The sequence below is a fragment of the Mauremys reevesii genome, linkage group 12, assembly GCF_016161935.1.
Source record: "Mauremys reevesii isolate NIE-2019 linkage group 12, ASM1616193v1, whole genome shotgun sequence".
Taxonomy (NCBI): domain Eukaryota; kingdom Metazoa; phylum Chordata; order Testudines; family Geoemydidae; genus Mauremys; species Mauremys reevesii.
The window spans coordinates 45,187,702-45,193,999 of NC_052634.1; the positions used below are offsets into that span (position 1 = coordinate 45,187,702).

The following is a 6,298-nucleotide window of genomic DNA, read 5'->3' on the forward strand; positions in this document are numbered from 1 at the left end:
GAACTCTTGGGTGACAAGAAAGATCTGATTTGTATTTGGAAGGCAATAGATTGTTACATCAGTCAAAACAGCCTGGTTTGGTTTGGTTGGTTGGTTCAGGGGTTGGCCGCTTTCCCTGGTAAATTGCAGAGGGTTCAGAGAAGAGCCACAGGAATGATTAAAGGCTTGAGCAGGAAAAGGAGTTTAAAAAAATCCTGCAGCCCTTGATAACCTCCCACTGATGGCAATGGGAATTGAGCTTTTGTAACTAGCTGCTGGTACCTGCGGTCTCAGCTATGGATTAAACTGTTGGCAAACACAGCTTCAGCCAAAGCAGTGAAGGATGTAAGTGAAAGAGCAAAACTGGCCATCCGGGGAGCTGCTGCAGTCCCATCACCACAGCTGGAAAGGAGAAAAGGAAAAACTCCCTAAAGTGCTGGGAGCAGCACCGAGAAAAGGAAGTTTGGCCATGAGATCAGTAGCAATAACTATGAAATGAAGGAGTGCTTTTTCCTCTGTGCCGACATGTTTGAATTGTGTCACTTTACTACAGGACAAAACTTTAAAATATCCTGCTCTAATTTCAGGATGGGTCTGTAAACATAATCGGGTCTCTGTGGGAAGTGGCTCACGAAAGCTCATGCTAAAATAAATTTGTTAGTCTTTAAGGTGCCACAAGTATTCCTGTTCTTTTTGCGGATACAGACTAACACGGCTGCTACTCTGAAACTTGTGGGAAGTGGGACATTCAAAATTCCCAAGGAATTTAAGGGGTGGCGTTCATGGTTGGTCACCAGAGGGCAGTGCAGTTCAAACTGATGACCAGAGAGGAGAGAGCAGGGATTGTGGGACACCTACCCGAGGCAAGCTGCAGCGCTGTAATCGACCAGGTGTCTACACCGGTACCACGGCGCTGTAGCCCCGGTGCAGAAAGCTGTACACCTCTTGTCAAGGTGGTTTTTTTACAGCACTGCAACTGTGCAGTTTCTGTGCACTAAGTGGCTTGGCAGTGTGCACACCTCAGACGTTACACGGCAGAAATCTGGTTTACTGTGCAGAAACTTGCCAGTGTAGACAAGGCCGTCGAAGGCTTAACTAAGAACCCAAGACTGGTCATACTGGGTCCATCTAGCCCAGTGTGCTGCTGAGAGTGACCAGTGCCAGATGCGTCAGAGGGAATGAACAGAACAGGCTTGTTGACCGGCAAGATGAGGGTTTTTCACCATTGCCTTTAACTTCATTGTTGTTGATTCCTACTTATCCTATCTCACCACACCTCCCCCGAGGCCTCTGGGCAAATCAGGTGTGAACCACTCCTGTGATACAGGCCTGTCCCAGTCCAGCTGAATTGAGGCAGACTTTGGGCCAATGTCTGTTTGGAAAAGGCCTGCTTAACCCAGCGGGTTTCTCAAAGTATCTGTTGCTGTGAACAGCATGAAGTGTAGCCGTGTGCAGGGGCAGCAGGTTATATGGGCTTGTGGTGCCCGAGCACCAGGAATATTCAAGGCTGGGGGCTGTGCTTCACCAATATTTGGAGCTGGGTTTCTCCCCATATCCTGCCTGGAGCGGGGCCTGCCAGCACCCCCCATCCCCGTCCCAGAGCATTCCCCCGCCCACCCGCCTCAGAGCTTCCCTGCCTGAAAAAAACAATCGGTGCCTCCGTCCCTTGCTTGTGCTGCCGGCTGCCTGCCGCTGCTTCTGCCTAAGGCTATAGAGAGCAGCGGCCAGCAGACTGTTGGAGCACCTCAGGAGGCGAAGGGGAAGGGGGAGAGAGGAGTGGGGAGGAGGCACACACATGCTTGGGAGCCCTCTCTCCTGTCCCCAGCACCCACCTGGAGGAGACGCCAAGGGGACTTCCGGCCAGGAGATGGACATCTGGAGTGGTCCTCACTCACCGGAGCAGCTGCTGGGGCTTCGGTGAGGCTTGACCCTGTGATCCACCCCGCAGCCCTCACTCCTGCCCCACGCTGGGCAAGGGGCAGCCCCATCCCCAGTGAGGCTATGGTGAGGGGCAGCAGGCTGCAGCAGGGGAGGAAGGAAGCCACATGTCATGGCAGTTCCCTCCCCCAGCACCCACCCACCCACCCACCACAGGGGAGATGGGGGAGGGGGGCTTCCTAGACCTGAGCAGCTGGGGCTTGGGTGAATTTTGTGACACCCTGCCCCCCCCCAGCCACCACCTTGCAGTCCTCACTCCTGCCCCACGCTGAGCAAGGGGCAGCCCCATCCCCAGTGAGGCTATGGTGAGAGGCAGCAGCAGAGGAGGGCACACGTGACGGCAACAACCCCCCACCCCCGGTACCCACTGTAGGGGAGGCGAGTGGGATTTCTGGACCTGAGAGAGGCCCTAGGAGCATGTGCAGTGACCATGGTGCAGAGTGAGTGTGCTGCCCGGGGGGGGTCCTCTCTGGCCCTAGCCCTGGGGTAGCCTGTCTGCACCCCAAGTTCCTTATCTCCAGCCCTTCCCCACCCCAGAGCCTGCACCCCCAGCACCCCAACCCTGAGCACCCTCCTGCACTGTGAACCCCTCATCCCCAGCCCCACCCCAGAGCCCTCACCTGAGGGGAAAACCGTGCAACTTAAATTTGGTGGTCAGTTTGGAGTATCATTGTGTTTAGCACAATACTTGATTATTTTACATGCTTTAAAGTATATAACTAGTCGTATACAGGTGTTACTAAATGAGAATGTCCTTAATGTTTTCTCTGAATACTGTGTGGGTGCCTCAGTTTCCCCTATGCATTTCTCAAGGATCTAGATGGTGGGATAAGGGGGTGTGATTGTTGTAGAGCCCTACAGGGACAGTGTGATGCCGTCTGCACAGAGAATGGCCGCAACCCTGTCTCCTGGTAACTGATGGCCTGGGCCACTCTCCTGCAAGGTGCCAACTGAAGGTGTTGGAGAACAGAGAGATCGGGTGGCCTCCTAATGCCTGAAAAAGAGACAAAGGCCAGAGGAGGGAGTGTCAGTGCCTGTGCGGACTTCCGGGAAGCGCATGGTGTGGAAGGGGATGCTGGGATGCTTTGGAACTACTCCATACAAAGCCAGTCAGGACTCTGGGGGAGCCTCCTCTCTCTGAGCAGACTGTCTCCAGGGCAAGAAGCTTACACCTTCCTGGGTCTGACCTCGGAGCATTCAGCCCTTCCACACTGTGCACTTTCCACAGCGAGTCTGCCCAGGCTGGTCCTGGGGCAACCAGAGGTTCCTGCACCCCAACTCTGCAGTCAGACTTGAGTCTCAGCGAGCCAGTAAAAACAGAAGGTTTATTAGATGACAGGATCACAGTCTAAAACAGAGCGTGTAGGTACAGAAAACAGGACCCCTCAGTCAGGTCCATCTTGGGGGGTGGGGAGCCCAGACCCAAGTTCTGGGCCTCTCCCCATTTCCCCATCCAGCTCCAAACTGACACTCCCTCCTCTGGCCTCTGTGTCTCTTCCGGACAAGGAGGCCACCTGATCTCTTTGTCCCCAACACCGTCAGTTGGCACTTTGCAGGGGAAACAGGCACCCAGACAGTATTCAGAGAAAACATTAAGAACATTCCCACTTTGTCATAACAGGTGCAACAAAATATAATACCGTATATTGAAGTAGGCAAGTGCTGCTTCTGACTTTCCACTTTTAATTGACCCTTGTAATCTTGTGGTGCCGACATTTTATATTGGCTTACAGGGCGGGAACCACCAAAAGTTATACAAACCTGCTGCCTATGGCTGCACTCTCAGAGAGCAAAGCACCTCCTGCACAAAGCGGATGAAAGGACCTGCCAAAGCCTGGGATTGAACCAGGGACCTTTAGATCTTCAGTCTAATGCTCTCCCAACTGAGCTACTTTGGCCTGTTGGTTCTCTTTCTGGAATGTTTTTGTCAGCAGTTGCACACCGCAGAGGAGTGCGAACAGGAAAACGAACCGCTGCACACCCCCACTGGAGGAACCCGACGCCCTTAACTGTGGGGAGTAAGAAGTGGCTGTTGGCTGACAGGGCCTGTCCCCGAGGAGCTGGAACAGCAGCTGCCGCCTCCCCCTCGGCTCCAGGCTGTGGGAAATGCTCATTGCCTGGCTGCATGGGCGGCTGCTGCTCCGTGCTCTGGAGAGCGTCTGTATTGCTCTGTCAACCCCCCGTCTTCACTGAGCCAGTCTGGTAAGGTCCCAAGTGCCCCCTCCGGCCTGGCAGCTGAGAGTCTGTGCAGACATCAGCCCCCCTGCCAGCCCCCACAGGCAGCAGCAGCGCCAGCCCCCCAGCACCACAGGGGCACTCAATGCACTTCCTGTGGGGAAATGGCTCCTTGGCGTCCAGCTGCTAGAGTGAGAGCCAGGAGAGAGCAGTGTCTGGCTCACCATGGGGGAGAGAAGAGACCTGGTGAGTGCGGATCTCCCTCAGCCTCCCCCGCAAGGCTGGTCAGTTGTATTGTCACTGCGATAGTCAGTGCTTCCCTTCAGGGCCGGCCCTAGAGGGGTGCAGGGCCCAGGACAAATCTCCGCATTTCTGCCCCAAACCCTGTCCCATCCTCTCCCGCCCCCACCCAGCGCCTCCTGCACCCCACTGAACAGCTGATCACTGGCAGGTGGGAGGTGCTGAAGGGGAAGAGGAGGAGCTTGTCGGCAAGGCCTGTAGTATGTGGGGGGGGGCAGCTGGCTGCCAGTGGGCGCTGAGCAACTATTTTTGCTCTGTTGGTTCTGCAGCCCCGTAGCTCCCATGGAGTCGCTGACTTGGCTCCTTTCACACTCTAGAGGGAGGAGCAGAACCAGGGCTATGGCTGATCTATGGGGCACCAGGTGAGTGGCAGACAGTTCAGGCGCTGAGAGTTTGCCTGACCCCTCAGGGACACAGTGTGAGGTGGTGACCCAGGCATCTCTATGAAAGGAGCAGAACAGGATTTACTTGGGGTGGGGAGAGAATTGAGAGTGTCTCAGGGGGTTGTACAGAGGTATTGCCCAGGTGAGGGACTGGCTAAAACACAGGCCTCGCTGTGAGCAGGATTTGAACCTGCGCAGGGGAACCCTATTGGATTTCAACTCCAACACCTTAACCACTCGGCCATCACAGCTGTGAGCACAAAATTGCCCCAATGCCAGAGAAACTGGTAAAGAATCACAATGCCCAGGCATGACATCATCTGAACTACAGAATTCCCACCGCAAACCTGGCTCCCAAAGCACAGGGGGGATTAGGGGTTTGTTCTCTTTGCTTAGCCATGTGCAGTCGCACAGAGAGCGCGTTGAAAAGTCTCCCCTCCCACAGAGCGGGAAGGGGAAATGATTCTCAACTTGAAGCCTAATGTAGGGTGACCAGACGTCCTGATTTTATCGGGACTGTCCCGATATTTGCTTGTTTGTCCTGTGTCCCGACCGATGTTTGGTTGGGACACTGGACAAACAAATAATTTTGCCCTTTTCTCCGGCACACAGGCAGAGTCCGGAGGGACAGTCGCCCCTCGACTCCGCCCCCTCCTTCCCCCATTGGATCCCTCCCCAAAGCCTCGCCCTGGCCCTGCCTCTTCCCCAAGCAGGCGGCATCCTCCTCCCTCCCAGGTTTGCAAACAGGCCATGGCCATGGCTGGGAGCGCAGTGTTGCCGGCCCAAAAGGCCTGAGGCAGCAAACAGTGGTTCGTTGCCCGGTGTGCGTCGCACTAATTATCACACCAGGGTGGAGAATGCAGAAAATGTTTATTTGAGCCCAAGTAAGGTGCAAAGGGAGATATTACAATCTCAAATCCTGCACACAGATACAAGCTGTGTGTGTCTCTTCTTATACATGACTTCAATAAGGCATCCTCATTACCCCCCACTATTCTCCTCCCCCCTCCTAATAGTACATACAGTGTATAGTTAACAATTACATCAAACAGGTTAAATCATCCTTGACAGCAAACAATTTATCTCGTAACTTTTCAAGGCTGTTACCTTGGTTTACTCCTGGATTTATTACCTTGTCTCCCCTCTTTCTAAACTAAACACAAGTAGGGCCTCTTTTTACTATCTCCTGCTGTCCGTGTTGTACTGATAAGAAGCAGTTACACATTCCATTCTCACTTCTAACTTGGGAATTCAACTAAAGTTTAAAAGTTTAAGCACTCTGGACAAGCATAAAATAACTTTGGTCCATTCAGGCCTGGTACAGAAAAGCTTCATTAATACTGTGGTTTTTCTACCCTCCTGAGTTATCTAGGGATATGCCTAATGGCACCAACAATCCCCCCCTTTGAGAATACTCAACAAACATTTGGCTGAGTTTTCTCATACTTTGAAGACAAAAAACAATTAAACTCTAGGGAGCTGGTGTATTCAGTTCCACATTCATCCTCCCTATGGACCGGGTA

The 6,298-nt window shown here is 53.5% G+C and overlaps 2 non-coding genes across 2 annotated transcripts; both read right to left on the reverse strand.

Annotated features, from left to right (window-relative positions):
- Positions 1 to 3,742: 3,742 nt before the first annotated feature.
- TRNAF-GAA lies at positions 3,743 to 3,815 on the reverse strand. The gene has a single exon. It is a non-coding gene; the product is annotated as a tRNA-Phe (tRNA).
- A 1,129-nt stretch (positions 3,816 to 4,944) lies between these two features.
- On the reverse strand, positions 4,945 to 5,026 carry TRNAS-UGA. The gene has a single exon. It is a non-coding gene; the product is annotated as a tRNA-Ser (tRNA).
- Positions 5,027 to 6,298: the final 1,272 nt, after the last annotated feature.